The sequence below is a fragment of the Buteo buteo genome, chromosome 13 (assembly GCF_964188355.1).
Source record: "Buteo buteo chromosome 13, bButBut1.hap1.1, whole genome shotgun sequence".
NCBI classification, from domain to species: domain Eukaryota; kingdom Metazoa; phylum Chordata; class Aves; order Accipitriformes; family Accipitridae; genus Buteo; species Buteo buteo.
The window spans coordinates 13,351,826-13,373,078 of NC_134183.1; the positions used below are offsets into that span (position 1 = coordinate 13,351,826).

General features: G+C 45.2%; 1 long non-coding RNA gene across 1 annotated transcript; it reads left to right on the forward strand.

Annotated features, from left to right (window-relative positions):
- Positions 1-13,347: 13,347 nt before the first annotated feature.
- On the forward strand, positions 13,348-20,790 carry LOC142038902 (uncharacterized). Its single transcript, XR_012652724.1, has 3 exons — positions 13,348-13,760; positions 14,444-14,554; positions 20,604-20,790. It is a non-coding gene; the product is annotated as an uncharacterized LOC142038902 (long non-coding RNA).
- Positions 20,791-21,253: the final 463 nt, after the last annotated feature.

Sequence of the window (21,253 nt, forward strand, 5' to 3'; positions counted from 1 at the left end):
ATGGTAGTTTGCCTGGTATGTTTATACCACAACTTTTCAGTCATGCAATGGGGATGATAACAGCTATGATGCTTTAGGAACACATGCATTGAGAGGAACAGGAAAAGTATGTAAAAAATGAGCAAATAATTGTTATTAAGAGACACTTTTCAGTGGTATTTTCTAAAAAGCAGAAAGTCAAAATGTATTACAGCTGAGGTTTCTGTATAGGGCACTCTCAATAGCTGAGAGGGTTTGAAATACAGTGAGCTGGAAGGCTGAACCCAAGTAATGGGAGACTCTACTTTGAAATGAGCTCTTGAATAGATTCCTGAGCTGACTTCTGAGGTATCAAATTAAAAGATATACTTGTGCATGCATACGTAATATATGTTTTTGAGCACATTTCATTTAAGAAGTGATTCCCCAAGAAACTGCTTTCTCACTGTTCACTCTCTTACACTTTTTACTTGCATTTGACATAGGCTTGCTCCTATTATTGTCTGCATAAATAATCAGTTCCTGCTGCCAAATCTGAAGTTCCAGAGTCTCCCATAGCCCCTCCCTACCTATAACTCCCCAAAACAACATGCCTTACCCTGCCATGCTTATATACACAATCACAGATATCACCTCAGCATATAGTTCTAGATATTATGCATTCTGATAAATCCTCAGTCTAGCACTGTCGTGCCATCAAAATAGGCATATTTACACATTCACAGTCCCAGAAAACTCTAAAAACACAGTATTGCCTGTACCAGAGTATTAGAGGTAGCAGGCAGTCTTGTGTAATACTGATGGTATGGGAAAAGGAGATTTGCTGGTAGTCAAGGCACCAAGTTTTAGGAAAGGGTGTAATCATTTAAACTTCTTCAGATCCTCCAGATCTAACCACATTCTTACCCTGGTCATTTGTATTTCAATCACTAAAATATCTCAGTGAATAACACAGGGAAGAGGTTAGAAAAACTGTTTGAGCTCCAATGTAATATACAGCATCCGATGATGCCCTATGCTGTAAGAGCCCCTTCCACGAGGGCTCTGGCACTGCAGTGCCCACATTTTGGTCCCCAGACTGGAATCCAAACCCAGAGCTCACTCCTGAGCTCACTACCCAAGTTATAGGGACAGCTAAATATCTCAGAAGGCTAATGTTTTTACATGGATTAGGAAGAAGAGCTGCCTATTACCAGAGGACTAGTGTGGTAATTTTGAATTATTGCCTAGTGCAATACAGTAATGTGGAGGACATTTAATATCTGATTTGATCACATAACCTTCACAAAATAATTCTTCATATAGAAATAGAGGCCTGCCAAATTTCCCTGCATGTTCAGTTGCCACTCACAGATCCTTGGAGAAAGGTGAGGCATTCAGTCATTGGGAACATATACTGACAATGGCCTTGTCTTCCTTTTTGATTGAACAGTAGACTCATACCAAAGAGATTGCGCTCAAGAGAGGTGGAAATTGTGAAGCTGAATTTATTCCAACTCTTGCCATGTCCAGCACTGAAGTCCTGTGTTAATATGTCTCACTGGTCATGCTGTTCAGGGAATTCATGTCCCTCAAGTTTCCTGCTTCAGGCCCTTCACCAAGTCTCTCCTCATTTCTTAACAGCTGTCCTCTCAGGACAGTAACACCAACTGCAGTTAAGAGAGGACTACTGGACTGCTAGAGCAATGAATGTAACACCAATAGGAGACCACAACTACTCCATACAAAATGGACAAATGTTATTTTGGGTTGTAGTACCAAAACTATATTTGTGGACACTGACAGTGGGTGTTTAATGAAACCACTAGTTAGGGTGTGAAGGAAAAGCAGTGTTGACTTACCTGGTTCGAATACAGCTGTGGACAGAGTTGAAAATAAAGCTGTTTAAGAATTGATCTATGGCAATACATGTAATATAACATCCTTGGAGGAGTTAAAATAGCCCCAAAAAGCCAATAGTATTGTGTTCATAAAGCATATAGAAATAAGGAATCTAAGGGAAGCAGTTCAGATTTAGTAGACTGAAGACCACGTAATGATACCATAGTAGAGGTCCAGAGCAAAGGCATGCTAATTATCAGAAAAGAACTGATAAAAGGCAACAGTCACTTCATCACAGAAGCCAATCAGGTTGGTCAAGCATGATTACTTACCCGGGTAAACACGTTGGCTGCTCTTGGTTATCTTGGTTTTCACATCCTTATCAATAAATACCAAGAGGACATATTCTGTCATCTTTCAAATAACTAAAGTGAAACTGAGCATCTTACAGTTTCACTAATCCTTCTTATTGCCTTTTTTAAAGGTGGGCATAACATTAGCCTTCCTCCAGTCATATGGGACCTTCCCTGTGTGTCATCATTTTTCACCAATAATAAACATAGACCTTGTAATTACATGGGTGAACTCCTTCAGCATCCTTTGATGAGTCACACCCAGCCCCTTGGATATGAATACATCCAGCTTCACTTAGTAATTCCAACTTCACTAAGTAGTAGGTTAGGACTTCCCCACTGTTGGTTATTCCTTTCCTACTCAAACTCCATTGGAAGGCACTGATGCCTAGGGACAAACTTTGCCTATGAAGACTGATGCAGAAAAGTTGCTGCATACTTGGGTGCTTTCTGTATCATCTCTCACTAGGTGGTCTCCCACATTCAGCGGTAGACACATATTTTCTCTGAACTCCCTTGCACATCATCCATGCAGAACTGTTATGCTTAATGTCCCTAAGTGCCCAAGCAAAGTTTTATATTCTTATTTTGTTGCCAGTCCTTGCCTCCACCTCTTGTATACTTTTGTGGTTTAGTTCATCAAGAAGTTTGCTGCTTAGCGAAGATGAAATTCCCAGTCTTACTGCAGAACAAGGTAGTTTGTTCCTGAGGTCTCAATAACTGTCCTTTAAACCGTAACCCTCTGTCCTGAACAATCTTCTTCTTCACAGCTGCTGCCAAGTGTGTTCTAACTAGCAGTTCCTGAATACAATGAATTCCAGTCTTACAAAGTCTAGAGTGCTAATTCTGTTGCTTACCTCTAGAGTTTTCCACTAGATCCTTCAGTTAGTCATCAGGTGGTTACTACAGCCTAAGCTGCTATCTGGGTCATATTTATCAGTAGTTCATCCACGCTTTCTGTACTCGGCATTGCTGGTCCAGTATTTACATTAGGATATTGTCATTAGCACAATCTAAGAACTTTTGGCACTGTTTGCCCAGTGCTGTTGCCCTCCCAGCAGATGTCCATATGGCTGAAATCCTCCCTAAGGCAGAGGAGAATTCTGCCTTTCTACTAGGTGTAGAAATCTTCCTTCACTCCTTTTTTTGGTCAAGTGGGCTATAACAGATCCCATCACAACATCCCTCATTCTCCTCCCGTCTCTGATGGGATGTCTACAGTTTCACGCTGCAGCTTTGCAAAATCAAGGAGCACTTTAACATAAAGCATAAATCCTCCTCATCTTCCTTGTCTATTCTTCCTAAACAGTCCACACCCTCCCATGACCATGTTTCAGTAGTGGACACTATCACTCCATATGTCCATTATTCTGATGGTGTTCCCCTTCGCCCTTGCAAAATTTCTACATTTGCAGCTTTTCCTCTGTCAATTCTGGGCTTAAGTCCTCTTCCCATGATGAAGCTGATTTCACAAGTGTCATCAGTTTAGCAGTCTCATTGCAAAGACCTCTTTCTTTCTTAGTCCTCAAATACAGATGTCCAGAAATCTAAAGGAACTCAAAGATGAAGTTGCTAAGCTTCCAAACATGGTGTGGAAGATCCTACATAAAAATCTATTTGGGTACCACAGGACTGCCAGGTGACTAATGTAATCCCATGGTATTAAAAGGTCTTACAGAGAAATCAAAAGAACTACCGTGTGGCTGATGGCTATACTGGACAAATCAGTAGAAATTATAATACAGAACAAAATTAATGGACACAGGAAAAAGTGACAGTCTTTCATGTGTATTTGTAAAGGGAAGTCTTATTTCACAAATCTGCTTGCTTCTCTGAAGGCCAGATAAAGCATGTAGATTTAACTATCAAGACTGCATCTGTAATGCTAAATAAATCTGCTGCTGTGTGCAGTCTCTGGTATCAGGCAAAACGGTGCATGATGCCTTGCAGCCAGCACTCGGTGCTTGTCACCACCAGAATTGTCTAGCTGCATCAGCACCGCATAACCCTTGGCTTGGGTCTCTGATGTTTAGCAAATGCCTACTTTCCCTTTCACACCAACTAAATAAAGTATAAAGCTGTAGCTATAGCTTTTCCCCTGAAGTTTTTAATAGGTGACATTAAACGATGGTATGGAGGGAAAATCGTAAACTGCACCACTGGCATCTGTGTGCACGTTGTTCACAAAAAAAAATGGAGCATTAGCTGTTAGAGCAGTTTTCAAAGGGAAACCCCCTTACTCTTTGGACTAGATTTGGAGGAATTAGAAATTGAGAAGGAAACTATGAGAAAATAGATAGAAAAAGACTGGGAGGCCAACATGGGACGATATGGGGAACTTTCAGGAGAAAAGAAGACCTAAACTTTTACCCTTACCTCCAGATGTTCTTTCTGGAAGATAAAGATTGTATTAATTCATATCTGCAGGCAAACTAACTTGAAGAATTTTATTCCACAGATTTAAAAATCATGGTCATATGGATGCTCAGACAAATATCTTGTAAAAAGCTCTGGGATACACACCATCTGCTTTGGATTTGTTTTAATTCATAGAGATTATCAATCCCACCCAAGTGATAAGTTTCTGTGACATGACCTGTTGGTCAGCTTCTTGCAAAGAAGTACTTTGTAATTTGAATTACCAGATCCAGACTCCATACAGATTTTTCTCCACAGCTCTCAGTAAGCTAGGCCACAGAAAACTAGCCAATTTCCTCTACCTAGGCATCAAGCAGCCAAGATGACACCTGTCCTTGGGAAGAGGGATCTGCTGAAAGAGGCAGCAATGGCCTGATGCAAAACAAAGAGGGAAATGGATCCTGCCAGCCATTGACTTTCTGCCACTTCTGTTTCCATCCCTACAGGGCCTGGAGTCCGCTGGGACAAGAAGCAAACCACAGCACAGCCAGAATAGGCAGAAAGAGAAATCCCCGGATACAGATGGTCCTGCACAGACATACAGTGTGGGGAAAGTGTTGGAGTGATGACATCCAGGCATGCTGAAAACAGATCCCGTCCCACTTACTGTAAGTCCCTACAGTGATTTCCCTTCCCTTGTGTTCAGTAAGCATGAGCTGGTGAGAAAGAGGGGCACTCATAAGCACAGGTGAAGTATGAAAGCAAAGCACTGTCAAAGACTCTTGAGTTTGTGGCCCAATGCAAACCTCACTCTCTGCTCCACTTCTTAGAGCAGCATCGTCAGCCTTGTAATCTGTCTAGAAAGAAATTCCAGGACCAGTATCTCCATCTCATTGTCATGAAACCACCCTTAGGACTCCTGCTTAGGTAGTCCACTCCTTCACCCTGGACCAAGCTGACCAGGACCTCCTGTCCAATTGCAATGACAGGAAAAGAAGCATGCTTGCAAGCCTACGGGCTCCATTTCAGGCCCATTGCTCTTCCTTTCTGCCCAGAGAGAAACAACTAAAGCAAACCCATCTGTACCATGTGGGAATCAACCAGCAAAGTTCAAGAAGGCATCTTCTTGGGCGTCAGTACGTATGGCGTAAAATTTAACCTTGGCAGCAGTGAATTCTAGTACAGAAAGGTAGCTGAGTTGGTAAGCTCCCATCTAAGCCTTTGAAGGAACACAGCATCAAAGTCACCATCACACAGTTTGTGCTTTCACAATAGCATTGAGTACCTTTGCTGCTCTCATTAGATTCCTTTAACCATGCAGCTACCCTAAAGCAGCCACACCATGGATTTCACAGACATTTTGAGGTCGTGTGTTCAAGTCAGGTGGGCACCCAATTACAGAATCATAGAATGGTTTACGTTGGAAGGGACCTTAAAGATCATCGAGTTCCAACCCTCCTGCCATGGGCAGGGACACCTTCCACGAGACCAGGTTGCTTAAAGCCCCATCCAACCTGGCCTTGAACACTTCCAGGGATGGGGCAACCACAGCCTCTCTGGGCAACCTGTTCCAGTGCCTCACCACCCTCACAGTGAAGAATTTCTTCCCTACATCTAACCTAAATCTACCGTCTTTCAGTTTAAAGACATTACCCCTTGTCCTATCACTACACGCCCTTGTAAAAAGTCCCTCTCCAGTTTTCTTGTAGGCCCCCTTTATGTACTGGAAGGCTGCTATAAGGTGTCCATGTTCGCTGGCTGGAGCACTTGCCAGAGAAGACTGAGGTAAAAAAGTCATTGAGTACCTCAGCCTTCTCCATGTCCCAGGTAACCAGATGTCCTGTTTCTTTCTGGAGAGGGCCCACATTTTCCCTAGTCTTCCTTTTATCACCAACATATCTATGGAAGCTTTTCTTGTTGCCCTTGACACCCCTGGCCAGATTTAATTCTATCATCAGGGCTTTAGTTTTCCTAACCTGATCCTTGGCTGCTCAGACAATTTCTCTGTATTACTCCCAGGCTACCTGTCCTTGCTTCCACCCTCTGTAGGTTTCTTTTTTGTGTTTGAGTTTGTCCAGGATCTCCTTGCTCATCCATGCAGGCCTCTTGGTGTTTTGCCTGACTTCCTCTTTGTTGGGATGCATTGCTGCTGAGTTTAAAGGAGGTGATCCTTGAATATTAACCAGCTTTCTTGGGCCCCTCTTCTCTCCAGGGCTTTATCCCATGGCACTCTACCAAGCAGAGGCCAAAGTCTGCTCTCCTGAATTCCAGGGTAGCGAGTTTGCTGTGCACCCTCCTCACTGCCTTAAGGATCTTGAACTCCACCATTTCATGGTCACTGCAGGCAAGGCTTCCCTTGAGCTTCACATTCCCCACCAGCCCCTCCTTGTTGGTGAGAACAAGGCCCAGCATAGCACCTCTCCATGTTGGTTCCTCTATCACTTGGAAAAGGAAGTTATCATCAACATATTCCAGGAACCTCCTGAATGGCTTATGCGCTGCTGTGTTGTCCCTCCAACAGATACCGGGGTGGTTGAAGTCCCCCATGAGGACCAGGGCTTGTGAACGTGAGGCTGCTCCTATCTGTCTATAGAGGGACTCATCCGCTCAGTCTTCCTGGTTGGGTGGCCTGTAGCAGATGCCCACTATAATGTCACCTGTCCCTGCCCTCCCTTTAATCCTGACCCATAAGCTCTCAATCAGCTCCGCATCCATCACAGGGCAAAGCTCCATGCACTCCAGCTGGTCATTGACATAGAGGGTGACACCCCCTTCTCGTCTCCCTTGCCTGACCTTCCTGAAGAGCCTGTATCCTTCCATTCCAACACTTCAGTCATAGGACCCATCCCACCACATCTCCATAATGCCAATAAGATCATAGCTCTGCAGGCATGTGCACATCTCTAATTGTTCTTGTTTATTCCCCATGCTACATGTGTTTACATAGAGGCATTTAAGTTGGGCCCCTGATGAAACTGACTTACTGGCTGGAGTAGGTGGAATTCCTCTGTACTGCCTTTCAGGTGCTCTCCTGCTGAACTGTGATCCCTCTCCAGGCTCTGGGCATCTATTGCTGGCATTGGTATCAAACCGGTAGAAGTGGGATGGATTGAGGTTCCCCTTCCCCAGCAACTTTAGTTTAAAGCACTCTTCAGCAGCTTGGCAAGGCTATGACTGAATATGCTCTTCTCCTTCACTGACAGGTGGACCTCATCAGCCCCCAGTAGACCAGGTTTCTCAAAGCAAGTCCCACAACCATTTGTTGATTTGCCAGATTTGACGGGCCCTTTCAAATTCCTTCCCTTTGACCAGGAGGACTGATGAAAAAACTACCTGTGCTCCAGAGTCCCATACCAATGCTCCCAGGGCTCTGTAATCCTTGATACTCCTCAGACTGTTCCTGCCTGTATCAGTGGTCCCTATGTGAAACAACAGCAGTGGATAATAGCCAGTGGACTGTACGAGGCTTGGTAGTGTCTTGGTGACATCTGTGATATGAGTCCCTGGTAAGCAGCACACCTCTCTAGAGAGTGTATCAGGTCAGCAAATGGGTGCCTCCATACCTCCCAGAAGAGAGTTGCCTACTACTATCACCCATCGCCTTTTCTTAGTTGCACTGGTTGTCTGCTGGGGAGCAGATCGGACTGCCTTACTCAGCTCCAGCGTCTCTCCTGATGTGACAGGGCTTTCTTCTTCAGTCTGCAGAGTGGTGAAGTGGTTCTGCAAGAGCAACTCAGGCTCTGGGGGAAGTCTCTTCCTCCTGCTGGTCCTTGCAATTGCAAACTTCAATTCTTCTGCATTATTCCTCCCCCCCCCCCCCCCCGCCCCTCCATTTTGTGTGTGCTGGTAGGGGAGTTTTTGGCTGTTTGGCCATGCTGTCTATCTCTGCCCCAGGAGAAAGGTCTAGGCACTTCCTTCAGTCTGAGGTCTGCACTGCAGCCTCTCCCTTCAGCAGCTCCATCTGGGTGGAGGCATCAGCCACCGCTGGGGTAGATGGTGCAGACCGCCCAGCTGGAGCTGCAGCCTTTGCTCTCAGATGAGTGCCCACCATTCTGCATTGAGGGTCAGGGAGAATGAGTGCCCTCGACCTGTGCAGATGGTCACAGAATGGTACTCTGTTGCTGGATTATGTAGACTTCAAGTCTCTCCACTCAGCCAGTGGAATGTCCCTCCTTCAAAGAGGTGCCCTCTTTGTGCGCCCTTCCACACAAACTGCCATGCTACGCCCTGTTTGCTCACTCTGTTCGCAGCGCTCCTGGTCTGAGCGCTACCTAGGGCTGCTTTTCTTAGGGGTGGGTGGTGGCCACCATTACTCCTGGCCCTGCCCATGCCTTGTCAGCCACTCTCTCTCACGAGAGCTGCCAGCTCCTGGTGGGTCTCCATGCTCTCCTGGGTTTTCCCCAGCTCAGGAATACCCCTTGTACACTGCAATCCCCCACCCTGCTGTGGAATGCACCTGCACTGGAGCTCATCGCCTCAGCAAGTTGGTGGATATCAAAATAGAATGTTCTTATGCAGGGACTCTCCCCACCAAATGCAGGGAGCTTTCCGAAAGATAAGTAGTTTCCTCCTTTGCACTGAACTTGCCTACTCTTTCATGTGACTTTTCCTGAAGATGGGCACCAATGGTATTAAACTTTCACCCCCTGCAAAAGTGGAGAGAATTAATTCACAGAAGCAATTAGCAGGAGATCTCAAAATAGCACTGATCTCACCCTGTCCCTTCAATATCATGTCATCAGCGGTTACCCTGGCAGGAGGCTTAGCAAGTTTTCCTCTTGTCCTATATGAGCTTAATGCAGAAGAAGCAGGGGAGCTAAAGATTGCCTAGGGCAGCAGCCTGCAGCTATGACCAGGTAAGCCCACCTGTACTGTTTCTGGTGCACAGCATGAAATTCATGGTCTTCTCACCCACAAGCTATCTGTGAGCCTCCTATGTGAGGCCCATAATGCCCATTTAAAAAGAGATCCCTTTGTTGTCTCTCTCCCCATTAGTCAGCTCTAGGAGGCTGGAAAGAGCTCAGAGCTGCTCAGCTTCTTCTCAGGTAGGAAATCTCCTTTTGTGGATCAGTGTTTTCCCTATGATTCTCCACATGACAGGCCACACCTATTGCAAGAGAAACACAGCTGCCAGCAGCCGTAAGTCCTTTCTAGAAGTGCAGGTGACTGCCTTCTGCACCATGGGAGACTGCCCGGGTATGGCTCCAGCCTGCCCAAGTACTGCTTTTATGAAAGTAAAGACATGCAAGGTCTGTATAGCTACCGTGCAATGAGCTGCCACCTTTTGCAGTGCTACACCCAGCCTGTCCCAGTCCCACATAGCTGGATGAGTGTTTTTCTTAGCCAAGTATCTGCACTTCTAAGAGGTAGGAGTCCACAAACTCCCTCAGCAGTTTCCACTATATATCATCATTAGGATCAGATCCAGGAAGGAAGGTTGAATAGATCAAAGTACCTGTGTCACAGGCAAGAAACCACCCAACTGTCTTCCAGTATCTCAGAGGTGATTGCCCAGATGTTTCTGCATCCTTGTCCTGGTTTCAGCTGGGATAGAGTTAATTGTCTTCCTAGTAGCTGGTACAGTGCTATGTTTTGAGTTCAGTATGCAAAGAATGTTGATAACACTGATGTTTTCAGTTGTTGCTAAGTAATATTTAGTCTAAAGTCAAGGATTTTTCAGCTTCTCATGCCCAGCCAGCGAGAAAGCTGGAGGGGCACAAGAAGTTGGCACAGGACACAGCCAGGGCACCTGACCCAAACTGGCCAACGGTGTATTCCATACCACGGGACGTCCCATCTAGTATAGGAACTGGGAAGTGGGGGCGGGGAATCGCTGCTCGAGGACTAGCTGGGTGTCGGTCGGCGGGTGGTGAGCAATTGCACTGCGCATCATTTGTACATTCCAATCCTTTCATTATTGCTGTTGTTATTTTATTAGTGTTATCATTATCATTATTAGTTTCTTCTTTTCTGTTCTATTAAACTGTTCTTATCTCAACCCACGAGTTTTACTTATTTTCCTGATTTTCTCCCCCATCCCACTGGGGGGGGGGGGGTGTGAGTGAGCGGCTGCGTGGTGTTTAGTTGCTGGCTGGGCTTAAACCACGACAATCCTTTACGCTGCCATTGCCCTCAGTATCTTGCAGCCCCTGTGCAACCTTGCTGAGGACATTTCAAGGAGAACTGTTCCAGGATATTGATTGTGTTATTAGGAGCTTTATACCATCAAACAAGGAGTGGGACAACTGGGCAGCTGACAATACAGTCTCACTCCATTAACATGTGCAGATTGAGCACTGGTCAACTAATTTTTGTAAGAATTGCAGTTCTCTCTTCTGCAGCATCTGAGCTGTGAGGAAACCCAAGGATTCTGGAGTCCAAACATGGACCGACAAGTTGGGTTGTCAGAGATGATTTTGAATGCCCCAGTACTAACTAAAGAGTAATTCTCTGCCTCACAGATGTATGGCATTCTGGAATTTGGGGTTAGCTTTTTGGCATTGCTCTCCTGCTGTTTCTAGAATGACTGCAAAGTGGGAAGGGTGAGACCCAGCACAAAGACCAATGAGTTCAGGGTGGAGCACAGAAACCTTAGTTACCTTATCTTAAAACAAAGCTGGTCCCACCATTAGCTGCCTTCTGCTGAGCAGCCCCATGGATAGCATTTGACTACAAAGTGAGAGGTCTGTGTTCTTCACTTTCCTCAGCATGGGAGGGATGTGTATACTCAGCATCCTTTCCTTGTCTCTGAGATCTTGGTCCTTTACCAATAGGTAAGGATGTGTTCTCTGTGTGTGCACTGTCCACAGCTCTGCCTTGAAGCTTGGCCAATGTGCAGGCAGGCACACAAGCCTCTTTTAAGTTAAGTCCCTGTTGTGGTTTAACCCCAGCTGGCAACCAAGCACCACGCAGCTGCTCACTCACCTCCGTCACAGGGGGATGGGGGAGAGAATCAGAAGGGTAAAAGTCAGAAAACTCATGGGCTGAGATAAAGACAGTTTGATAGGTAAAGCAAAAACCACAGATGCAGGCAAAGCAAAACAAGGGATTCATTCACTACTTCCCATTGGCAAGCAGGTGTTCCGCCATCTCCAGGAAGGCAGGGCTCCATCATATGTAACGGTTACTTGGGAAGGCAAATGACATAACTCTGAATGTGTTTTTCCCCTTCCTTCTTCTTCCCCCAGTTTTATATACTGAGCATGATGTCATATGGTCTGGAATATCCCTTTGGTGAGTTGGGGTCAGCTGTCCCAGCTGTGTCCCCTCCCAACTTCTTGTGCACTCCCAGCTTACTCACTGGTGGGGTGGGGTGAGAAGCAGAAAAGGCCTTGACTCTGTGTAAGCACTGTTCAGCAGTCATGAAAACATCCCTGTATAATCAACACTGTTTTCAGCACAAATCCAAAACATAGCCCCATACTAGCTACTATGAAGAAAAATAACTCTGTCACAGCCAAAATCAGCACAGTCCACTTGGTGTGTCACTGGCTGTCTACAAACACATGTGGTACACATTATTAACAGAGATAGTGGGTTGAGATGATACAGTTGAAAAGGTGCTTTGCTGGGATACATTTGTGAAAATACGCTTTTTTTCCTTAAGCTGCTCTGTTATGTTTCAGTTATGCCATTTATAGTTCTTTAGTAGGCTATGAGATCTTTGAACAGCTTTAACAGCCTTTTCTGCTAAATTTTACCTCCAGCAGCATATTTAAGATTCCTTTCATCATCCTAAGCATTTTATCTGAGAAGCTAAATGTTCAAAAATTGTGACTTTTTCCATATTGTCTACATTGCAGCTCTTGGTGAGACGAGCAATCAACTCTCACTTATCAGACAGGGTGAGACACCCAGGTGGTGAGATAGATCAGATTATTTGAGTTCTACAGAAGCCACGGGATCACTGTGCAATCTGAGTTACGTGAATGAAGTGTCTGTTCTGCAGAGATTACCAATGAATAACTGGATGCATTTAACAGTGCTTGAGGTTTTTAGGTGGGCTATTGTTCAGGAGAAGGTCTAATTCAATCTATATTCATACATCTGCATAGACCAGATCCTGAGCAAATAATGCAAACTGAAACCCAGGCTGGAGACTAGAGCATGATGCAGATACTTGTAAGGTATTGCAGACAGAAAGCTGATTTTGAACCAGTGTTACTTGACCTAGTTGGTTGCTGATGAGGGCACTAGGTGTTTCTGGTGTTTCGCAACAGCTTCTCATTTCTGAGAGTCCAAGCAGCAGGGAAGAAATTAGCTTGAGGAGCAATTGTTCTGATTTCTTTTCCTGCTTTTATTTCTTCAGGCTCTTTCTCTTTAGGATACTAAGACACCACCTTCATCTCTTTCATTTCCCCTGTGTCTGCTAAACTGTTTGGCATTATGCCCAGAATAGTGAATGGCAGCCATTGCCTAAGCCCTCCTTTTAGGTGTCAGTTAGTATTTGCAGGAGTCTTACAAAAAGGGTGTTGTTTCAGCAGGGATTGCCTAAATTCACTTCCACCAGGAACTGAGTATGTAGTATCAGTGTCCTTATATTCTAGAAAAAAATATTTTGTTCAGTGCCTTGATTCTGCCTTAAAAACATGTATGGCAAAGTCAGACCTAGAAACTAAAAGACCACTTTCTAGTCTAATGCTTTTTCTTGACAGATTCTGTAACTCTTACAGAGTGGAATAGTATCCCCCCCAGAATAAATGGCATCATTTCCATTCTTGGATCAGAGTATTAACATATAGCACTTTCCAAGTAAAAAAAACAACCAAACAAAAAAAAACAACAACAAAAATCACCCCAAAACAGCAGAGACTGGGATAGTGACAGATCCTTTCCCAGTAGATACAAAAATAATGTGGAATAGAGCTACACTTATGACTATTCTAGAAAAGAACAATGATATAGGTTGGAGTCTGAAGTTCCCTGACTTGCTCATGATTTTCCCCCCAAAAAAAGAACTCAAATCACTACTTGTAGGATTTTCAGCTTGCAAGTGCTGTTGTTGGTCATGCTATCAATATGTTAGGGCCTGCCTAGACAGATCAATTTGCTCTGTAGCCTGTGATGGACAGTCTGACAGAGAATGCCCAGCCTCTGCTGTAGCAGCATTTCTGCTGTCCTCTGTGTAAAATGAGAGCTCACGGGAATGTTAGCACAGGACAAGCAGAAATGTCAGAACACTGCTCTGTACAAAACTGCTCATCCCTACACTTCTGCTAGGATGTGGCTGGACACTGAACCCTGGAGATGGTAAGAGCACATTTTCCATATTAAAAGGTTATTTATCAATTCAGTGTAGATCTGCTAAGGTGCATGATTTCAATGTTATGTACAGAAAGTGCTCAGTCCATATTTTTGATGTGTCATCTGGCTAGGTAATGTGCCATTAAACTAACATTTCTGATAAATGTGGCTGAAGGAATGGGCTGAGAGAATTGCTGGAAGCAATAAATTATTTCCCAGGAACAACTACTAAGGTTCATAACTACCCAGACTTTAAACCTGCAGGTTGAAAAGCAATGTGGGCCATCCATTCTTTACCATGGTGAATGTAAGCAAAAATTTCTGGGTGTACATGTGAGCACTTGTGAAGATAAGCTGATGTCACAGGTTGGCCATGAAGGGACCATAATGGCCTTGCTATCCCCTGTCCCTTCTGCTCTATTCAGAAATTAATTTCTACAGATCTTAATGCAGTTGTGATTTACCTTCACTACACGTCAAGGAAAGTGAATGCATCTGTCCTAGGGGGAACTTTGATGACAAGTTTGTTGCTAAGTAGCTTCCCTCAGAGTGGTATTCTTGGAAGTCCTCAGAATGAGTTAACTGAACATGAGAAGCAAATAAAACCCACAATCTGAGATTAGAGGATGGGCAGATTTCAAATGTGCACCACAGGTGCACCATTACTCACACTCCTCCTGTCTCCACAGCTAACATCAGCGGAAGAGATCTGGGCGGTAGATTCTGGCCAAGGAGGTGACATTCAGGATGCCCTTTCTATCACCCACCAAAGCAGCTGTGGGGCTCCTGTTACAGAGCAGGTGAGTGGGTTGGGCAAGCTGGAATACCACTGGGTAGAAAAAGGTAATTGAAACAGGAAGTAGCCAGAAGAGGAGGAAGGAAGAGGAAGGAAAAGAAGTAAGGAAGGAGCACGGTATTAACCCCTGCAGGCAACTGTGGCATAACATAAAATTAGCTGTACTTGTGAGATCAAAGGTCCATGTAGCCCAAATTTCTGACTTTGAAAGTGATGTCCAGGAAGGACCAGCATCTTGCCTATGGCAACATAGAGCAGTACTTGTCTAAAACTCTCCTGTTTCCCGGTAATTTGTATTTATGGAAGCCCTGAGCATGATATGATGGCTGGGTGTTTAACAGCTCATGGTGGATTTTTAACTGATGAATTTGTCCAAACACTTTATGAACCCATGAACTGTTCTTGGAATTTATGGCATGTTACTGTGATCCTCTACTGAGGCTAACTCATAGAAAGCAAACATCCACATATGCAGTTCAATTCACTTTGTTATTATCTTTGACTGAATGTTGCAAATATATATCTTCTTCGCACCTCATCCAAATTTTCATATGAAGTCACATATTTGAGGAAGTAAAAATAGTGATTAAACTGCAGAGAGCATCTCCCAGGTGCCAAGATAGACTATGCTATAGTTAATCTGCAGTACATATTTATACTACAGCAGGATATTTTTCTTGTAGTATTTTCAAGAGAAATTTTTTTCCAAACACTGAGACTCCCATCACTTCAGAGACTCCACCACAGCCTCCTATGTAATATTAGGAGATAGATTTCCTTGGTGGTCAGCTTAAATATTTCCTTAATCTCTCTCCACATCCAAGATGCCGAGAGAAGCATACAATTCCCTGCTCCTCCTGAAGGGGAAATCAGTTGGGTAAAGCAGAACAGCTTCAGCAGAAAACAATGGGACCATGTCACCAGATAGCCAGCAGCCAGGGAGTCAGGGTACTGGTGGCCCTTGTGGGAGATTAGCAGCTGGGGGTTTTAACAGTGCTTTCATCCCCTGTCCTGAGGAGATTCCCTATTCACCCCACTAAAAAGTCTATAAGGGACAGACCTTTCTCTCCATGTGGCTTGTCACAAAGTACTTGGAAAGATTTGAGTTTATCCCAAAGGAGAAGTGAATTCTGAGTCCGAAGGAGGAAGGGATGCTGTTTTACATCTCAGTCAGGAGTGTGGCCTGAGAAAATATATCCCAAATCTGCTGCAGCTCAAGATGCAATGCCAACTTCACTCCATCACTGCTTTGCTAAGCAACACAGGTGTATGTTGTCTTCCTTCCAAATCAGTCCCTCAGGTCCCTCAAAGTGTCTGCTGCTCCCTGAGAAGTGCCTCAGATGGCCAGTATCTTGCAGGGTGCAAGGTCTCAGAGTAGAGCTGTCTCTTGACTGCATTGCTGTCTGCCTTATATATTTGCTAAGCCTGGCTTTCACCCCTTAGTGCTCCAAAGTATATGTTGTCTGCAGTCCTATCTGTGTTGGAACTCTGAATTAAAGAGAAATAATGCATGTAGAAATGGGAGAAAGAAAAGACGTCTTTGTAGGCCCTTTTCCTGGATGTATGGCAGATTCATTGGTAAATTCATGGAGAATTCAGCTGTTGAATTTAATTTTATTTCCTCAAACTTTGTCAAGAAGTTTCTTCCTTTAATATAGAATACTTCCAAAAAATTCTAGAATTGGAATAGTTAGCTCAGGAGATACAGATGTCCCTCTAGTCCAGGAGTTCATAGATCTGAGATCTTCTGCAGTGGGGCAGCAGTTCTGTTGGAACATATGTACTGTATCTATTTTAAACTTTCTCTCCAAGATGGTACTTTATGGCCACTTTGGAGCAGTGTTTTCCCCATGATCGGTTAGTACTTAGCTGACAGGCAGCCCTACTCCACAAACAGTGTGGCAATGCCAAAGGCTATCATTCTGCAGTTATGGCAATAAATATCCAGGAGGAAGGAATCTTTGGTTTCCCTCCCCATGGTATGCTATTTGGATCCTGGTAATTTATCATAATTTCTGGCCTCCTCAAGTGAATGATGCTGTTAGTTCAGCATGAAAGAAAACCCAAGAATGTGATTTTTTTTTCTGTATGTTCTAGCTATCTGTGATGTACCTTGTTTAGACTAGCACATTGCTATAGTTCATATTGCATCATTAGAGAGGTATTTTTTTACAAGTTAAAGAATTCTGAAAAAACAGTCTTATCATAGGTCCATAAAAATAACAAGAGTTCTTATTTTTACAGGGTGTTTACAGAGTTAGTTAAATTAAAGGCAAATTAATTATTTATCAATTTTGAAAAAATCAATGTTTTTATATACCTTAGAATGTATTTCCCAAACTGGCCTTGTTGTTCAGCAAACCAAACAAACAGAACCTAAAATAGGTACTCCTTCCAACTGGAAAAAGAAGATTTTGATAGATGAAAATTTCAGATATTAAAATGTCTATGCAATTTTGCTGAGTATTACAAGGCAAAGTGGGATATATACACCTTCTCAGAAATTATAGCACCTTTTCAAGGCAGAATCAGTAGCTGACTATGAAATGTAAACATAAAAATAGACATGATGATCATCACAGTTTCAGTTGCAAGAAAGCTATTGATATACTTGCTATTTTTCTATAAAAGTGTATATGATACCATCCATCTAGGATCTATCTCTAGACAGTCCTTGGGAGATGTTTCTTTAAAACACATCCTTAAAAGCGTAGGCTAAAGGAGATCATGCAATATTCTAGATACTCTGTTCTACCATACAGTTTTTCTCATTAAAATATTTCCTTAATGTTTACTTCAAATCTTTTACTTTAAATTAAACTGTTACAGTCCTGGCAATATAAACCTCTATATCTCTTAATGAAAATGTTTTTCATTTAACAAAATTATTCTCTTACTCCTATACCCAGTCTTTACTTTTCTCATCTCTTTACTTAAAAAATGAAGTTCTATCCATACCTTTTTCTAAGCCACATTCTTTATACTTGTCACTCTGGCTCTTCCTTACGTTACAGCAAGATTTTTCTTTTCTTCAGAAGACATCTACAAAATGTGGTCTATTTAAAGTACTGTAGACTATCACTAACATAGATAAACCATTGCTGAGGAAAGCAAACATTCATATCCTGCACCATAGAAAGAGTACTTATACTTGCAATAATTAGAACTACCAGTTTTGCTATATTTGACATTGTTGAGTGTGTAAAAAACTTGTGCCCCCGATGCCTTTTGTCCCTGGCTCAGATAACAAAATTCATGCATTTTGCTGTCTGATTTCATCTTCCTAAAGTACTTTGTTTCTCTTCATTAAATTTTTTTCTGAAAATTAGAGATATTTTCTCCAAATTTCCAGAGCTACGTTTAACTCTGATCCAATTCTGCCCTGCCAAAGAGCTTGAATGCCCCCTTCTCAAAAGACACTGCACCAGTGACTGCTTCTGTCAGCTCAGGGTCTTTTCTTTCAGCATTGATGACCCTAACAAGCCTGAGCCTTCTTTGGCCCACTCCGCGGGTCTTTGCTCTGTCCCAGTGGTGAATACATGAGACTGGCTGTCCCACCTGGTTGGATTTTCACCTTTCTGGTGTGATTCTTTCCTAGTGCGTGGGCCAGGAAGTTTCAGCAGCTCTAAAAGCACCCATTTTCAAGTGTGTCCCAGTTGCGGGTCTGTAGCGGACCAGCCACCCAGAGGAGGGTCCACCTTGGTGGCTCCATGCTGCCACCCCCTGGCAATGGGTGCCTTGAGCAGTGGGCCTGGTCGGCTGCTGCCTCCCGAGCTCCCTGTGACTGACAGGAGCCTGCTGGAGCCCTGTGACCGGTCCCCCCTGCTCCCAACCCCTGCTAATAATGCCACCATCCTTCTGCCAAGGATCCCTAAAAGAACCTGTGCGTCGCTCCGGTGACAGCTGACAGGACCTGAGCTGGGAATGAAACTGATGGGGCCTGTGTCCTCTGAACAACAGCCCCGGTGGCGAGGCGAAAGGCACAGCCACCGTCGCAACTGACACCTCTGGGCCGTGGTTTCCTCTGCCTGGTTGCCTGTTGTGACTGTACCAGGCAGTGACCCCGGCTTTACTGAGCTCTCCAAAGGGCTAGTAGAGTCAGGCTGCAGGAAGAGCCGGGTCTCCATAACCGTCACATGATGGCCACCGGCCTAGCCAGGTGTTCTCCTGCAGCCCTGGTACTCCAGTGGCCCTTGAGGGATCTCTGGTGTACAGCCCTACTACCTTCCCTCAGTGAGTGCTGTGAAAGCACAGCCTGAGCAAAGGGACATGGCCTTCTGCAGTGCTGCCGAACCTTGGAGCAAGCCCTGCCTCTGTCTTCATCCTCACCCAGACAGGGACACAGGGGGAGGCAGTGGTAAAAAAAAAAAAGCTGAGCTACAGCCCAGCCCGACTTTTTCATTTGCTGCTTTACAAGAGAAGTGATGCCCCCACCTACCCCACACTGAGCCCCAGCTGACTTCTGGAAGTACCTGGGCAGCTGCTCTGTTCTCCCGTGGGACAGCACGTCCCAGGAGGGCATGGCGAGCACCCAGGCGCTGGGCTGGCACAGCGTCATTGCACGGACTTCAGAGGGGCCACTCTTGATTTATACTCTTAGCAGGGACGGCACGCTTGGGCCTGCTTCTTATTTTTAACATTCAACCTGAGAAAGGAGCTGTGCCAGAGCAAGTCTCTCTGGGGTAAGAATAGCATCTGCCGTCTTAGGACACAAGACAGTTGTCCAGCTCCTACATGGCAGCACGTTGCGCCGAGATATAGAAGGCAACCTACCCGCCGAGGAATGTCTTCGAGTGCTATTAGTGGAAGCATATCATCTGCACAAGCAGGCATGACCCCGCACCGGAGTCTTGCAAGAGCAGGGCTATTTTGAGCTTTTGACAGTGAGGATGAAGGGAAACAAATGACGGCCTGATCCTCCTGCTATGGGCAACCTCCAAAGCTCTCTGAGGCCTTGTCTCCTCCTCTGGGAATGACTCTTGTGAAGGCTGATGGGCGATTTGGTGGGACCTCAGAGCCCAGGAGGCGGGGGCCAGGAGGGAGCTATGAATTTGCCAGGGACATGAGGCCAGGCCTCAGTGCCATCAGCACTGCCCAGCCGTGCTTATGGCAAGTCCTGCCTGAGGGTGTGCACCTGTCCCTGAGCTCAGGGCACACATCTGCCTGCTTTATTTTCAACCATATCCATGAAAGCTAGAGAGATACGAGAGGGTGTGTAACCGCATGCAAGTGAAACACGCAGGAAGCTAGAGGAAGAAATGGTTGACTTTGCAAAACAGAGTCTACAGAAGGCTACGGTAGGTCAGAACAAACACAGTTATACCCGTGACGCGAGAGCTGCTTCTTCAGTGACTTGCCTGTCCTTTCCCACTGATGCCCTTTGTGACAGTTCTTTTGTACAAGTCATCGAAGAAACTATCTCCAAGTACCACACTTACCAGTGCGGCCAGGAGCCATCAGTCTGCTCACTCCTCTTCACGCCTGCTTTCTCCTCTCTTCCCTCTGTCTGGCTTTGCTGGCTGCATCCCTTCATTCCAATGACAAATCCTCAAGCTTCCACCGTGGAGGTAATGTGAGGCAAAGGATGGTGCAGGGTCTGTAGAGCAGGATTTTGGAGAGTCTCTGAAGTTTATGCTTGCACAAGCCATTACAGCTAACAGGGATACTCATGGGTGTTGTGTGTCATCTAGACTCTACGCAGCCCCACCTGAAGCTTTGGAGACACCTGCGGGTATGGCTAGAGATTCTCAAGCCACCCAAGAGGAGCTGTCAGCTCATAGGTGGGTTTGGGCAGGCAAGGCTCACCACAAGAGACCCTGGCTGTGGTGGCAGACCAATGGACGCTGTCAGGCAAGGACAAAGAATGCAGGGGATGAGGAGGGATGAACAAGGTTGGGAGTCTGCTAGGGAGCCATGGGGAAAAGTTGTGCAGTGTCATGAGAAGGCAGGACTAGTCTAGCACCTCTGCAAGCTGTTGGGTGGCTTTCTTAAGGTCCTTGTGGTTGAAAACCGAGGTCTGCTCCTAAAGAACCATCTCCCATTGCTCTCTTCAGACAGCCCTGACGAAGGTTCTACTCACCAATGCTCGCTAGTGACGCTGGAAGCAGGCTGCACTTCCTTCTGAGAGCTGGTGTGCTGGTGAGGCTGCACTTGGGAGCCAGGTAAGGTGAGAGCCCTTTGGATATTGCTGTCATAGGCATGCAGCTATGGAGCTGCCAGTCGCAACTTCCCAGCAGCGTGAGCATCTATTTGGAGACAAAGCCTCCGGCATTGACTTCTACAAGCTTAGACCAAGCAGATAGTGTCAACCCTTACCACTTCCCATCACCCCCAAGGAGCTCCATTGACAAGCTCTCCCTTGAAAACATTGTAAGCAAATCAAGGTGGAAAGCATTCAGGGGCTACCTGCCACAGGCTTGGGCACAATCATTTTCTGCACAACCTGCGTCCCTTCAGCCCACAACACCAGCTCCACTCCCATCCTTGTGGCCCTGCTAGGCTCAATGCTCCATGGAGCACCCACCTCTGCTCTTGAATACTGGCACTTGTACCGTAGACAGAGGGGGAAAGCTGGGGACTGTCACAAGCTTTCAACACCAATACATACCCTGGCCTCTGCTCTTGAGTCTGCTGCTTGTTTCCTTTTAGTGCCAGCTGCACTTCACTCCTCAGCTGCTGATAATGAGTTTCTTATTCACTCCAC